The 16,169-nt window shown below is 35.1% G+C and overlaps 2 pseudogenes; one reads left to right on the forward strand and one right to left on the reverse strand.

Moving 5' to 3' along the window:
• Window positions 1–790: 790 nt before the first annotated feature.
• On the reverse strand, window positions 791–1,850 carry LOC120131002 (annotated as a pseudogene).
• A 594-nt stretch (window positions 1,851–2,444) lies between these two features.
• Window positions 2,445–7,151, forward strand: LOC120130469 (annotated as a pseudogene).
• Window positions 7,152–16,169: the final 9,018 nt, after the last annotated feature.

Here is a 16,169-nt window from a genome sequence, read left to right on the forward strand (position 1 = left end):
TATTCTGTCCATGCATTGCTTGGTAGAGTTGAAAAATGAAAAGAAAGAAAATTAAGCTTTGAAAAATACATATTTTGAACTAACTCACATTTCTCTTACCTTTTCCTTCTAAATTGGCGTGATTTGTTTTTACCCATGAGGATGGAAAATGCTCATCTCTCTGTTTTCTACTTTTCTCCTCCCTCGTTCCATTTTTCCACTCAAACAAGCTAAGCCTAAGTGGCGGATTCTCAGCCCAATACTTAAAATGGAACCTTAAACAAGTCTATGAAATAGACTGGAAACCCATTCCAAAAATAAGGCTTAAAATTTCACCAGCAAACTCTAGAAAGAACCAATTCAGTGACAACATTTTTCGGCTCAATCCAACCACACCCAAAAGCCATCATAATGTTTATGATTGCCTCATCAAATCTCCATTATTTACTTGCTATCTTCAAATTGGCAAATTTAATTATATAGCGCAATGTGAGGAAAATTGTTCAAAAATGATGAAAATCTAGTGGGACAAACAAACCAACCATTCAGCTAAAGTTCAATAAACCCATATAATTGATTTTTAATCAGCGTTCAATGCAAAAACATAAACTATAACTGATTCTTCAGACCTCGAAAATGCCATGCAGAATTGTCCTGATCATACAAGTACTAAAACTCGAGCAATCACACATGTAACCATAAATTACAGAAAGCAGAAACAAGAAGACTGCCATGCATCGAGTAACTTTCTCCTAACATTGGCTATTAAGTTCATCAAAGATAATACAAAAGCAAGTAATTAACAACAGAATAGATGAAAAATGTTCCTTTGCCGCTTTCAATTCCAAAACAAGAGCGATAAACATAAATTCAAACAGGAACATAACAAGCTTTAATAATTCAAAATAGATAAAAATCTTTAACTACCATCAATTCAACTTTCAACGTCTACAACATGAACCTTGCCAACCCTCTCATTCTCGGGCAAAATACACCAATTAGGTGACTGCACAGCTCGCAGCCATTTAAAATCATCCACATTCTCCCAATTCCCCGTCTCCTCACTTAGCCCTGCCTTCTCCAAGTCCATCTCGATCCCTTCATAATCCAAACAATAAGGTGCGAATCTTACAGCAATGCTGTCCTCAATTATCGGCCTACTCCTTACTCTCAAATAAAAATCACACCTTTTCGCCAAATGAATCCTAATCTGATGCGAAGCCAATACGAAAATACACCCTTCCACATCCTCTATCAAAATCGACCCAGTTACCGGGCCCAAATAAACCTTGCAGTTCTTCAATCTGTTCATGAAAACCGCATTGCAGCAGCCGGTTAATCTTACTTCGCAATAATCCAGATCGGATAGCGTAATTTCCCCAACTTCCGTTCCCTTGAATTTCTTCACTAGGGTTTCGTTTGATTTATTTCTAAACCTTGGGGAATCAGAGATTTTGAAATTGGATGTCGAAACGGTGTCGGGTTTCACGGGTTCAGGTTCTTTGGGGTGCTCCTTTTTAGCCGTGGATTTGTTTTTGAAAGAGAATTTCCGTTTTGGGGTCGATTCGGGTTCAGGTCCGAGATGGAGAAGGAGATATCGGCAAAATGAGACTTGAGGCGAGATGGCTCTTGGAACGGGAGAAGCGCGAGAGAAAAGAAGAGGTGGACTCGGAGCAGTTGGTTGAGTCGGATTGGCGAGCGAGCGAGTTGTCTAAACGAGCTTGGTGGCGATTAGAGAGGCGATCGAGCACAGCTTGGGCTTTTTCTGTAAACCGGCATCTATGTCTATTGTTTTGGTTGTGAGAAGCTGACCTTGAGTTTTGGTTGTGGTCTTGATTTCTCTTTCCTTCTTTTTTTCCTGGCAGCAAAATTTAAATCGGCAATAGTGCAACATAAGAACGAGGTAGCGAGTGGAATTTAAGTACTAAAATATTTGGTATTCCAAAATTTTCTTCAATTCACTTTACCCTTAAAATTATATAAATTAAGTGCAAAATTTCCTTCTTTTTTCCTTCTTTCTTCAAGTTTATTATAATTTAAATTATATAAAATTAAGGGTAAACTACCTATTTGGTCACTAACTTATTACTTAGTTTCAATTTTGGTAAATTATTATATTTTTTCAAAATCATACATAACATTACATTTTTATTTTATTTTGATCACTTTTTATTAAAAAATTAATTATAATGTTAATGTGACATTTTTAATTATTATTTAATATTGACATAGTATTACCATATTGTGACAAGTCAACATCAATATTAATTTTTAACGATTCTTTTTTATTAATACTCACATAAAATATATATGTGAACTATAAATGAATTATGTCCTTTTTTAAATATATAGATCGTTTATTTATTTCTAATGAAATTTAAAATATAATTAAGAGGCTGATATAATAATTTTACCAGTTTTAATTTTCCTTCTTCTGTCCATCCCAAAAGCCCTCTCCAAGGAAAACGAAACAAAGACCAACCCTCTTTTCCTTGGACTGTCCCAAACTGAAAATAGGGAACCGCAAATAAAAGAAAACACAATTCAACTAAACAAACCCTAGAACTAATCCAAATCAAAACGGAAGAAGAGGGCGAGATAGAGGCAATCGTGAATGGCGAGATAGAATCGCTGAGTCTGAATCAATCGGGAGAAGATCTGAGTTAGAGTTGTAGATAAATCAGTTTTATAAATGGGCGCAGCGGGTTCAAAACTCGAGAAAGTATTGGTGATCAGTTCCCTGAAAGCGAACGATATTTTGGCCTTGAGAACTTCGGCAACACTTGCTATTGTAACAGCGTTTTGCAGGTTTTTGTTTAATACCTCTCTTCCTTTAGTAACAATTCAAGTTTGAAACTAATTCCATTTATCATGTTTTTCATTTTATTAAAAAAACATAGGTTGGATTTGATAGTTTTATGTTAATTATAATATTCTGAATTTGATTGCTTTTGAATTTTTAGCTTCGAGCAATTTCTTTTGGTTGCAAATATTCGCTGTTTGTACTTTTTGGTTTGCAAATTTTCACGGTTTCTACTTCTTGGTTGCTGTAACGTTTCTGTAGTAATCCATTCCCTGTGGTTTTGAAAAATGACTCACTTGCTCCACTGATAGCCGATGAAAATAAGTAAATTTGCGAAAAAATCCTGAAGGGAGCCGATGGCAGTGAATTAAAATCTAATTCATCATTACTAATAAGGTAACTTACAGTTCATTGTTGAACCTCATGTGGTTTGAATGACAATTTAGATTGCCATTAAGTATGCAACCGGGAGGATGTTAGTGAATTAAAATCTAATTCATCATTACTAATAAGGTAACTTACAGTTCATTGTTGAACCTCATAAGTGGGTTTGACATTGTTGTAACAATTTAGATTGCCATTAGAGATATGCATACCGGGATGGATTTTGTTAGTGACAGTATCAATGATTATCTAATTCATCATTACTAATAAGGTAACTAACAGTTCATTGTTGAACCTCATATTTAATGTTTCTTTTCTTTATTTGTTCATTTAAGTTGGGTGTTTTTATAAAGTTGAGCTATGTGAAATATTTGAAATTTATTTGGTTGGATGAGTTTTATGAATGGTATGATAACTGTTGCATTTAAAGTTTTGTGTGGTATTGATTGGCTGCCTTAGATTGCGCTAGATCTGATTAGCTTGAACTGGCATTTCTGAATGTATGCAACTGTATTGATTAAGTGCTATATATTCATTATCAGACTGTTCAGTACCCGTGAGCTCTTCTTTTTCTCCATTTACACGCTGTTACTCTATTTTATTCCTTGCTTTCGAACTAATTTTACATCATTAGTCCATGTATGGTCATTTAGGAAGGATTTAATAGTCGAGTGTTTTTATTATATTAAAATTATTGGGCAACAATAGCATCTTAGCTTCGATAATCCTGAAATCTCATTTCTTCCTATTTTTTTTCAGGCACTTTATTTTTGTGTCCCATTTCGTGAACAGCTGCTAGAATATTATGCAAGTCATAAAAATGGTGCTGATGCTGAAGATAACCTGCTGACTTGCTTGGCAGATCTGTTTACACTGGTAATAACTCTGCTAGTGATAGTTTGTCTTATTGTAAGCCAGTGGTGTTACAATGTACTTAAGTTGCACTGCCTAGTTTTGGTCTTGCCTTAGTTTCCATGAATCATTCTCCCATTTGATTCATTTAATTTTTTTTTTATTATTAGGCATCCTAGGAGCCCATGAGCAATTAATTAGAAGTATGAAGTCCAACATATCATCTTAAGGATTTGATGAAAAATGGACCTTATGTAAACTTTTAACAAGATGTGATTGGAAATAAAGATTATTACTTCTGTTAAATGGCTTCTTACTATAAGTTCTTCATTACATTTGGTCGAGGACCAAACTTTGTATGATAAGGAATGCTGTGCGTGCATTTTTTTAATTCTATTTTAACATATGTCATTTTTTTCCTTCACATCCTATCCTTTCTCGTATCTGCTTTTATTTTTCTCTGCTTTGTTTAAACTCCATTTTAATTGTTTGGTTTGATACTTCAGTATTGGAAGTATTATCCTTTAGGAAATTGCTTAGATGTATGCAAAATATTTTGTTCAGGTTTTCTCTTTGGCCCCTAAGAAACCTAAGTTTTAGCTGTATTGGGGAAATGATTGTCTTCAGTCTTTAACAAAGGTTATTAGTTACTATGGTATATTTTTCCTCCAACTTTCCCTCTCCCGTAGTTGTGTGACATATGTGGTTTATAATTGATTGCTAATGGGACCAACTGCTGGTTGTCCGTTATGTTTAGATAAATTCACAGAAGAAGAAGACAGGTGTCATTGCTCCAAAGCGTTTTGTACAGAGATTGAAGAAACAAAATGAGCTTTTCCGCAGCTATATGCACCAGGTAGTAGGATGCTTTATATTTATTTGGCTGAAAAACTTCCTCTAAGTTGACGATCTCTTCCATGTGATTTAAGGTTTCCAATTGGTCTAATGTTGTAGCCTTTTCCGGCATGTCACAGAAAAGTTGACTTTCTTTCTTTATCATCATTAATGAACAATGCTTAATACTGGAGAATAACCATTTTGTTTCTGTTTCTCTCTCTCTCTCTCTCTCTCTCTCTCTCTCTCTCTCTCTCTCTCTCTCTCTTGCATAGGATGCCCATGAGTTCTTGAATTTTTTGCTAAATGAACTTGTTGACATACTGGAGAAAGAGGCTCAAGCTGCAAAAAATGAGGCAGAAGCTTCTTCGCCATCTGAAAAGATTGCAAATGGAACAAAGAATCCTCAAGCAAATGGTGTTGAAAAAGAGCCTCTGGTTACTTGGGTTCACAAGAATTTTCAGGTGAGTTTGCTGATTATATTCCTATATTCTGATCAATTCTTTTAGTTTACATGAAAATTGAAACTTTCTTTCTCAGGTTACATCTATAAGAAATAAGATACTATAAACTTGAAACGTTAATGAAATGACCTAAATTGTAGGAATATATTAGGTCTTGAAAGCATCTGTCTCTGCAGAAAAAAATAATCTAATCAGAGAACTACTAGACAAAGAAAGTGAATTAAGTATAAGCATTATCATCTGGATATGCTTCTTAACATCCTAGCTAATCTCATCATCAATTAAGATTTGCACTTGCATTAATGTTTTCGTTTTACTTTATATATAATCATGATATCTCATTTGTTCATAAATTACAAAGTATGAAATGGTCAGTGCCTCTTATCTTCTTCATGGTTTATTTGTTGAAAATGTTTATAAAGGAATGCTATGCTTTGTTGACAAAGAATGCTCTACATTCAGTTTATTTATTGCTATCTATCATCACATCCATTTCCCTCCTATCTGAGTGCCTCTCTGTGTATGTGTGGGTTTCCTCGTCTTTGCATTCATGTATTTTAGAAAGAATGTCATTATCTGATTGGGCAATTTGAGACAGGGAACACTTACCAATGAGACAAGATGCTTGCGATGTGAGACAGTGACGGCAAGAGACGAAGCTTTCTTGGATTTAAGCCTCGATATTGAACAAAATAGCTCAATAACTAGCTGTTTGAAAAATTTTAGTTCTACCGAGACATTGAATGCAGAAGACAAGTTTTTCTGCGATAAGTGCTGCAGGTAATTTCCATTTATTAATATCGTGTGGATGTATCTTATTATGAATGCCTGTTTTCTTCTCACAGTTTTAGGATTCGGTTTGTAAAAGTAGTTTACATTTTACAACGACAATCAATATTTCTCTTGATTACTATAATGTGTGAGATTTGGAGACTGGCCAGCCAAGACCAAATATGTTAAATTTACGTTTTGTTAGTAAAAGATGCCAATTGTGGTCATGGATTTACATGAGATGTTTGGAAGACAAAACTCATGATTATACATTTTCCCTAATGATTTGAACATCAAACTTGCACGGTGCAATTAACTGTTTCATTTTCATAAATGGTTAGTTAATAGATTCAAAGTGTCATTTTAATGATAAATATGTGTGTAGCAATAATTACAGATGTCAATTTGCTTGCAGTTTGCAAGAGGCCCAGAAGAGAATGAAGATAAAGAAGCCTCCGCACATCCTGGTTATCCATTTGAAACGGTTCAAGTACATTGAGCAGCTTGGACGGTACAAGAAGCTCTCGTACCGTGTAGTGTTCCCGGTTGAGCTGAAACTGAGCAATACTGTAGAAGATGCAGATTCCGAGTATTCTCTATTCGCTGTAGTAGTCCACGTGGGAAGTGGACCTAACCATGGGCACTATGTTAGCCTGGTGAAAAGCCATAACCACTGGTTATTTTTTGATGATGAAAATGTGGAGATGATTGACGAGTCTGCAGTTCAGACATTTTTCGGGTCAGCTCAGGAGTACTCGAGCAATACAGATCACGGCTATATTCTATTCTATGAAAGCCTTGGTGCAAACAACAAGAGCTGAGAAAAGAGGGTTTTGATTTTACCATGAGTACATGTATTCTAATCTCTCAAAACATCAGTTTTCTTGAACCGCCTATGCTTAATAATTTTTCCCGCTGTTTTTCTTCGATTTCCAATACCGGTGGAAGAGCTGTGAGTGAGATTATGTGGGTTTTGACAATAATGTATGCATAGGTTGTTTCCATGTACAGTGGATGGTGGAAGCACGATGTCCTTTTGTTTCTGTTTTTTCCACAGTAAGAGGGGGAAAAAGTGCAGTGTACACATGTTGTGATGAGAACATCAGAGTTCGTATGTGTCATGGTTGATAATGTTATAATATTAGCAATGCCTTTGGAATTTCTTCCAACTTCTTAGTTCAATTCGCTTTTTTTTTGACAAATGTGTCGTAACAATTTTTTGAAAAACAATTATATATTATTTAAAAAACGATTATGACATTAATTTGAAAAATTGGCGGTTTTGAATTGATTTGAAATAAATTGAAAGGGAGTCGCCATCAACATTTGGGTTAGGTAGGTCGAATACCTAAAAACGTCTTTTTAAAACAATTTTAAGAAAAATTGTTTTTTAGACAAAAATCGATATGCGTTTATCAAATATTCGATTTAAAAAGATTCGGGAGTCGGTTAGATGTGGCGAAGCGTAAGCACCCCACAACGCCTAAAAATTAGTATTGAATCGTTTACACGTCGTCGTAAATGGTGAAAAATATAAATCGAATATATAGTTAAACTATGATCTATTTATTGAAGTGTGATTAATTTGCTTTGAATTATTTGTTTAATAGAAAATCCTTTTACTTGATAAGAAATCTTGAAATTCGCAGTACTCCGTCGACAAAGCTATCTCAATTATTTCTCATTCGTAAAAGAATATTCCCTTATTGCTTTGAAAACGTGAATCGAATATAAATTGAGAATATGCATTTGCATAAAATAAACAAATTGATGTTTAGAAACGTACATTGCATCATTTGAAAAAGAACGTATTAATTAGTAAAATAAAATCGATTTTATTTCAAGTTCCCATGTTGTTAAAATGTTGTATTGGATCGCACCACTTCGACCAAGTGATGCTCCACGCTCATTCTACGCATACGTGTTCTTGAAAAAATTTGAATATTATTTCTATATTAAAGGCGTGCATTGAAAAACAAATGCGAATGGAAATAGGTAAAATAAAATATTTACAACAGATAAAGCCAAATAACATTTATCTAGAATAATACATAGATCCACAATGTACAAGATATACATATGGATGAAGGATTAGCATAAAATAAAATATTACATATCAAAATACAAATAACAAAAAACAATAAATAATCATATTCGATTAAAAGACCAAAATAGAAAAAACAGAAACTTAAAGGACTAAAATAACAAAAATAGAAATTTAAAGGACTAAAATAGAAAAAAATAGAAATTCAGAGGATTAAAATAGCAAAATAGAAACTTAAGGGACTAAAATAGCAAAAACAAAAACTTAAAGGACTAAAATAGAAAAAACATAAATTTAAAGACTAAACCACAAATTTACATAAACTAGAGCTAAAAACGAAAATATTAAACAATATAAGTACTAGAAATGAAAATAACCCATAAATCATATTAGGGACCAAAATAAAATGAATAGAAACATAAAGGACCAACTAATAATTAAACTAAATGCCCAAATAATGACTAAAATAAAATATTTACAAACGTCATGACCAAAATCAAATACTAACAAAAATACATAATATGTATGAACATGACTAAAATACAAATAAGGAAATATGAGTGCTCGAAATAAAAGAAAATAAAAATTCATTAAATGGCTTTACATTGAGATTACAAAATACGGGGACCTAAATGGCTATTATCTCCTAACGTGAAAACACAGAGAATGAGGAGTGCAAAACGACAGCGTTTTAACCCCAGTATTTAAGCCCCAAAATGGGATTCTCCCTTCACTTTCTCCTTATTTCCTCTACTTCTTATAAAACAAAGAGCTCGACTTCCCTCGTCAGGGAAGAAAAAGGCTCGCTGCCGGTGAAGGTGCTCACGGCGACGCACGACGGTCGGAATGACCTAAAAACCTCAATCGAAATCTCTCAACCCCTCAACAAAGATCCAACCTCCCCGCAGCCTAAACTTCACCTTAGCCCACTAGATCTAACATTTTACCTTTCGAAACACTGAGGAAACGACAGCCTTCGAACTCCCATCCTGCTTTGAATAGAGGTAAGTTACTCTCCTCTTTCTTTGTTATTTACTCTAGGTTTCTCTCTTTGTTATGCTTCTCTTTTTTCTTTGTTTATGGTTTCTCGAATCTCTCTCTATTTTCTATCTGTCTCCAAAAACTCCCTTTCGAACTGGTTCTCTCCTTGTTTTTATCTTGCATGTGGGTTTGGTGGTGATTGATTTGAGATGCTGCACTGATATGCCTTTGATAGATTATATTACCTTGGGATTTCTTTTGGATTGTTTTTTATTTTCTTTTGTTTTTTTCTCTGATTTTCTTACTGTTGATTGAATTGTTTTTGACTGATGGATGCATTTGTAACTGTTGGCGATGGACATGGCTCGAGAGGGCTAAGCAGCGGCTCGGGAAGCAATTGACGGTGGCTCACGCGGTTGAAAAGGAGAACGGTGATGTCCACGTGCCAGTTGGCTGGTCGATGACAGTGGCGGCTGCTGATATCCATTAGGGTAAAAACCTAATGGCCACTGATCTAGATCCTTGGATGGGTCCAGATCGTGTGGCTGAAGGAGATGCGACACCTAGAAAATGAGGGAAGACCCTAGCTAGTTCGGGCCATCTGCTTAGGTCGGTTCGGGTTGTGTTACTGGATCCTCGAGTCGGATTTAGAACTGGTTTGGGTTATTGGACCCTCTTGGGTCGGGTCTTGTACTATTGGGCTTTGAGTTTGGAGTTTTGGTTGGGCTTGTCACTTATACTGGGCCTACTTGTAATCATGTTTCAAATTAAGCCTGCAAAAAATATAATTTAGTTATTAATAATAAAAGTAATAATAATAGTAATAATAATAATTTTTTTGACCCGGACAAAATCGAGTGTCTACAAAATGAAGGATTCTTATTCATCCAGAAGAAACCCACCAGTACAAACCATCAACAACAAAACACAACCAAGAGACCTGTACAACCCATTAACCAATAAACAAATAAGAAACAACACCTAAAAAATCACATGAAAACTAAAGAAACTGACTCTATCAATCCCAATTCAGCAATAAGAGTAATGGAAGCACTCAAAAATTTTGTAACAACCCCTAAGCCTCCCACCCACCACACGTTTAATCTGAACAAAAATCTCATCCACACGCGAGGTTTAACACCATGCAATCTACCATTCCGTTCATGCCAAATATGATAGAGATAGGCACACCTCGACCATGCTCTTGCACCCAACTCACCATATCCGTCCAATCATTCATAGACTGACAAATAAGACAACTCAAAATTTTCTCTCAAACTTGTCTAGAACAAACACAATCAGAAAATATATGATCTGTAGATTCATTTTCAGAATTACACATGAGATAACACGGATAAATACTACATCCCTAAGTTAACATTTGAGCCTTAATTGACAATTGATCTAAGAGCACAAGCCAGGCTATAAAGAAAACTGAGGGATAGCCATCCCCCAAAAACCTTCAACCAAGAAACTTTTTCTTTCTTGCAACGAAGCATATCCCAAACTTTTCTGGCCTAGAAAGCCCCATCTAGAGTACCAACAAGAGCATAATCATCACACAATTTCAAAATCATCTTCCATGCCCAACTCTCACTACATCGCAAAATAACCTACCATATAGAACGACCTTCAATATATATCTTTCAATCCAAGCCACCCAAAGGAACTGATTTGAGCGAAAAGAACCCATATACAAAACATCATACAAGTCTTATTCCAAACAAGAATATTCTTTATCCAAAGACTCCTTTCACATTCCGGGTAACAAATTCTCTCCCAACTAACCCGGACAGGTAACACTCCAAAATTTTCCCAAATTAAAACCCTCAAATTTAGGGCAAATTATCCAAATTCGTAATTTTATTTACGACCAAATTAAATAAATATCAAGGTGTTATTCCGTTTTATATACCCTAGAATGTTCAAGGCCTAACCTTGTGATTATACCAAAGTTTAGTAAATCGCAACTCCTTGCTCTGTTTTAAAACACGAGCGGCACAGGTTCTTTCTCTTTTTCTACTTTGTTTCTTCTTCGCCGCTGCTCGTGTCTTCTTCATCGCCAGTCATTAGTTGGTAACCGGTTGGTCGTCTGAACTTCCCTCGTCGAGACCCGAACCCCTCCGCCATCGTGAGGCATTCTTTTATTATATTCGACCAAAAACCGAGCTTCCTGATGGCACCGTTACTACTCCGGTCATCTTAAGGGTCGGGGCTGCTTGTGGATAACTTTAACCAGCCTGGTTAGGTCGTGCTAGTCGTCGCCGACTGTGTAGGGGCTGCTACTATTTTTGTCGGGCTCTTTTTATGCTTCTGTCGTTTGCTACCAAGCTCGTCGGTGCCATCGTCGGCCGTTTAAGGTCAAGGCAAGGGCCGACATTGAGTTCGCCAGTCTATGGATCTGCTGCCGGTGCATCCTCGTCGCCGGCAGTCTCGTTTAAGCATTCCGACAGATTTTTTATATTCAAACCAAACTCGTTGTATGGTCTCCGATCGAGTCGGAAATAATTTTAATTGAGTAGTTAAATATTACTCCTTAATAAGAAATTATTGAATTGGGTTTTTGAAGCAATAATAAAAACAAAACCCTATTCTCATATATAATGAGGTAAGGAAGGTAGGGTAGTAGGCTGTCCTCAATGTCAAGTTGAGAACAATTTTTGTGGAAGACCTCCAGCAGTCAAAAAATTTAAAATAAAGATAAAATATAATGCATGTATAAATAAATAAATACATAGTTGAACAGTCTTCATATACAGTAATTTTTTTAGAAGATTTTGACTCGAAACATATATTAGTGCCTCCACCACAGTTACCCAAGAACTTCGAATCGAATCATTTTTTTGTATAGACAACAAGTGCTAGTTGATATTTATAATTGTATGGACTTATCGATTATTTAGATTATTAATTTATTATTACATTAATCTATAAGAAATGGTTCAGGTTGAACCACTGCTCGTACTAATTGTGAAAAGCGTTACGACCGATGTTAGTAATTTAGTTGAGGTGTGTTTTTGTCCGGTGCTATATTATATTGTGTTGATTGATTGTTTGTCTGACTTAAGACATTATTGTTGTATTGTTGAATTAATTATAATTGAGATAAGCATGTTGATTAGAAGTTTGATTTTGTGCATGATGGATTTTGTGATATTGTGATATCTGATATAATTAAAAAATGTATGTTATGTGAAATATGTTGATAAATCAGATTAAAAATTATAAGGTGCATTTAGATTATTTGTATTTGTAATTACTACATTCAGATCAGATCAAAATTTATATATATAATATTCGAGTATGTGTTATTCGAATATATGTTACTCGGATCGGATATCAGATATGTTGCATATCATGTTGGGATGAATTTTGATAGGGAAGTTCAGTGCATTCACTTGACGAGGTAAATGTCACTTTTTTGGATTTAATTGCTTCTACTTTTGTGGCGGATCCTACTTATATGATGTGATGGATGGATTTAGTGTGGTTTTAGGAAGTCAATTTTCTGGGTGTGATGAGAGTACGAGTAGGTGCATGAGTATTTGTATATTATTTGAATTATGATTAACGTTGGTGTTTTGACGTATGAATATTATTTCTTACTTCAGACTATGCTATTTCTCGTGTTTGAGTGCACTTTAGAGACACACCAAGCTTAATAGCTTACAACTATATAGTTCTTTCTTTCAGATACTCAGATCTAGGTGAACTGGTACTTAGAGGGTTTCATTATTTATTTCCAAGTATACAATTATTTACGGTACGAACTTTATAATTATTTATTTATTATTTCTCTTCGTTGGATATTTATTAATTATTTTTCAATTATTTTCATTACTTGTATTTTGGGCATTAGACATTATAATTATTTTTGAAATTGTTTGCGCATATCTTATTGAATATTTATTATTTATGAAGGATTTTTCTTGGATAATTATTTTAATAAATTATGATTTAAACTTGAACATTTCTTCAGTTATATTGTAAATTTTTATGTTTTGAATCAAACACGGATTTCCTGAGAGACAAGTGTTGAACTATGTTTTGATATAACAATTTAAGGCAAAATGGTTTTTGGACTTGAATTGAGTTTACAAAATGTTTTTGGACTTAATTGAATTTATTCAATGTTTTAAAAGGTTTCAAAAATAATTCAAAGTCCATTAAATTCAGATTTGAGCCAAAATGCTAAAGGGTGTCAAAGTGCATCCATGCACCCCTGCAGTGCATCCATGCATCACTGCAGTGCATCCATGCACCTGCACTAGTGCATCGATGCACCATGCAGTGCATCCATGCACTCAAACACGGAATGCACTTAGTGCATCGATGCATCCTTCTGTGCATCGATGCATCAAGGTTATGTATCGATGCATCAAGGCTGTGCATCGATGCATCCTGCTGTGCATCCATGCACGAAGGCTGTAACGGCTAATAACGGCTAGTTTATTTGAATTTAATGAAGGGGTATCGATGCACCATGATAGTGCACCGATGCACCATGTTATGGGCAGCCTTTTTTTAGTAGAAAAATCATCCCCAAACGGCTCCAAAACATCCCCAACGGCTATATACAACATCAAACACATTCCAAGCTATAAATACAAGCTAAGGAAACTTGAAGAAGAAAGAGAACAACTATCAAAGCAATCAAACACAAGAGAAGAGTTTTTCATTCTTATTTCATCTTTCTCTTGTAAATATTTTATTCTTGTAAACACCTACCTTAGAGAGGTTTTCTTGTTTACTTATTTTATCCTTTTGTAAAGGGGAAAGGTTCTAGCTTATCCTGTGTAAAAGCTAGGGAAAGGTTCTAGTTTAGCCCGAAAAAACTAGGAGTTGTAAGGTTATCTCTTTGTCCTCAAAAGAAAGAACAAATTAGTGAATTTGTTGGAAAATCCTTGTGAGGAGCTAAGGTAGGACGTAGACTTTGTTTAATCGAGCTTCCGAAAATCCCAACAATAAGTTTCAATTAGGCTCTCTAGATTCGACCTAATTTCTTATAGGTCAGATATAGGAGGTTATATTTAAACCTCTAGCTAAACCATCCAAGCTCTTCCAAAGAAACAATGCAAAGCCCTTCAATTCACTTCAAGATTTTATAAGGTAACAGAAAAACCCAACTCCAAAAATTCTGAATACTAAAAATCACAGCTTGAATAAGTTGCAACCTTCCTACAAACGATAAGCATTTAAATGGCCAGCTGCGAATTTTCCCTACAATTCTGTCAAGCAAGCTCCCACAACCCAAATAAGAAATATTTCTAGACACAAGAGGGACTCCCAAATATCTCACCGGAAGGGAACCAACAAGAAAATTAGTTAGCTCTAATATACTATACAACTATAACGGATTAATCCCATCACATAAAAATTCACTCTTAGAGGCAATCATCTATAATCCTGACACCCTATAAAAGAAATCCATAGTACATTTAACCACTGATAACTCCGTAAAAAGGCTATATTTAAAAAGGCTATATTTAAGGCCTTTTTACTTAAGTTATTGATTGTGTTAAGGCACATGTAGGACCATATAGATGCATTTAGGATCATGCAATTGCATGTGGTGGATTTAATTTGTTGTGATATATTGGGTGCTGCTTTACGGGAAAGGTTGTGCATGGTTGATAATGTGCAGGTTATAAAGCAGAAGGGTGTGCGAAGAGAATTAATGTGGCAAACTGAGATGCTGAAGCAGAATGAAAATGTCGCGTCAGCTAGGATGACATTTTTGGCGTAGAAAAAGACAAAAAAGAGCTTAAGATATTTTTATAAAAGAGCCAACTGTCCAGCCATCATGTGATTCCTGCTACATGCCACCTAGGAGGAGACCATTACCACTTTTGTATTCACTTTTCACGTGTAGGGGATGTACCTTAGGGAACCATTATCTTTTTGACACAAAACCCTTAGGTGGCGTTTGGTTCACTGGAATCCCTTGGAATTAGGAGGAATTGGAATCCAATTCCACCCATTTCCCATGTTTGGTTCAAGTTTTTAAAGGGGGAATTGGAATCCAATTCCATCAAGAGAGGGAAAGTAAATTCCATCCATAACATGATGGAATTGAAATCCTTTGGAGGAGGTAATGTGAAATTTGACCATACTACCCTCATCAATCTTTTGGTAGCTTATTAACATATTTTGATTGGGATTAGGGATGACCACTCAACCCGGACCTGACGGGTTTTGACCCGACCCGATCGGGTCAGATTTTTTTTTTTAAAAAAAGGGTTCGGGTCGGGCCGGATTTTTTTAAGTTTGATATTCGGGTCGGGTCGAGTTTTTTTAAGTGTGATATTCGGGTCAGGTCGGGTTTTTTTAAGTGTGATATTCGGGTCGGGTTGGGTTTTTTAAATGTAATATTTGGGTCGGGTCGGGTTTAGGGTGGTCGGGGTCTGGTTTAGGGTTAAAAATACCCGACCCGACCCGAAAAAATATATAATTTTACCTTATATATTTAGGAATAATTATAATAATACTACTCTATATATAATTTTTTTCAATTAAGTCACTATTTTTATTGAATAAAAATAATTTTTTTATTATTTTAGGTCGAGTCTGGTTTCTAATTCATATGTTCGGGTTGGGTCGGGTGAAACTTTATTTTGGTCGCGTCGGGTCGGGTCTCGGGTGGAGGTTCCCTTGTTATCTGGTCGGGTCGGGTCGGGTGGACCAAAAACCCGAACCATGACCATCCCTAATTAGGATGATTTTAACTTATGATGTTTATTAGTATGATTTTTATAATTTATTGAAATGAATAATCAATCAATAAAATGAAAAATTAATATTTTTAAAATTTTTATAATATATTGCTACATGTAAGTTATAAAACAAACTAAAATTAAGCAAAAAAATAAGAAGGGCAATTCTATCATTTTACATTACTGAAATCAAATTCATCTGATATGTCTGCAAACCAAATAGAATATGGAATTGGATTCCAATTCAATTTCCTGCCAACCGAACAGGTTTCAGATTCAGATTCTAATTCCTACAGATTCCAATTCCCTCATAAACATTCCAGTGAACCAAACGCCACCTTAGT

Source organism: Hibiscus syriacus, unplaced genomic scaffold, assembly GCF_006381635.1.
Source record: "Hibiscus syriacus cultivar Baekdansim isolate YM2019G1 unplaced genomic scaffold, ASM638163v2 tig00110548_pilon, whole genome shotgun sequence".
Taxonomy (NCBI): domain Eukaryota; kingdom Viridiplantae; phylum Streptophyta; class Magnoliopsida; order Malvales; family Malvaceae; genus Hibiscus; species Hibiscus syriacus.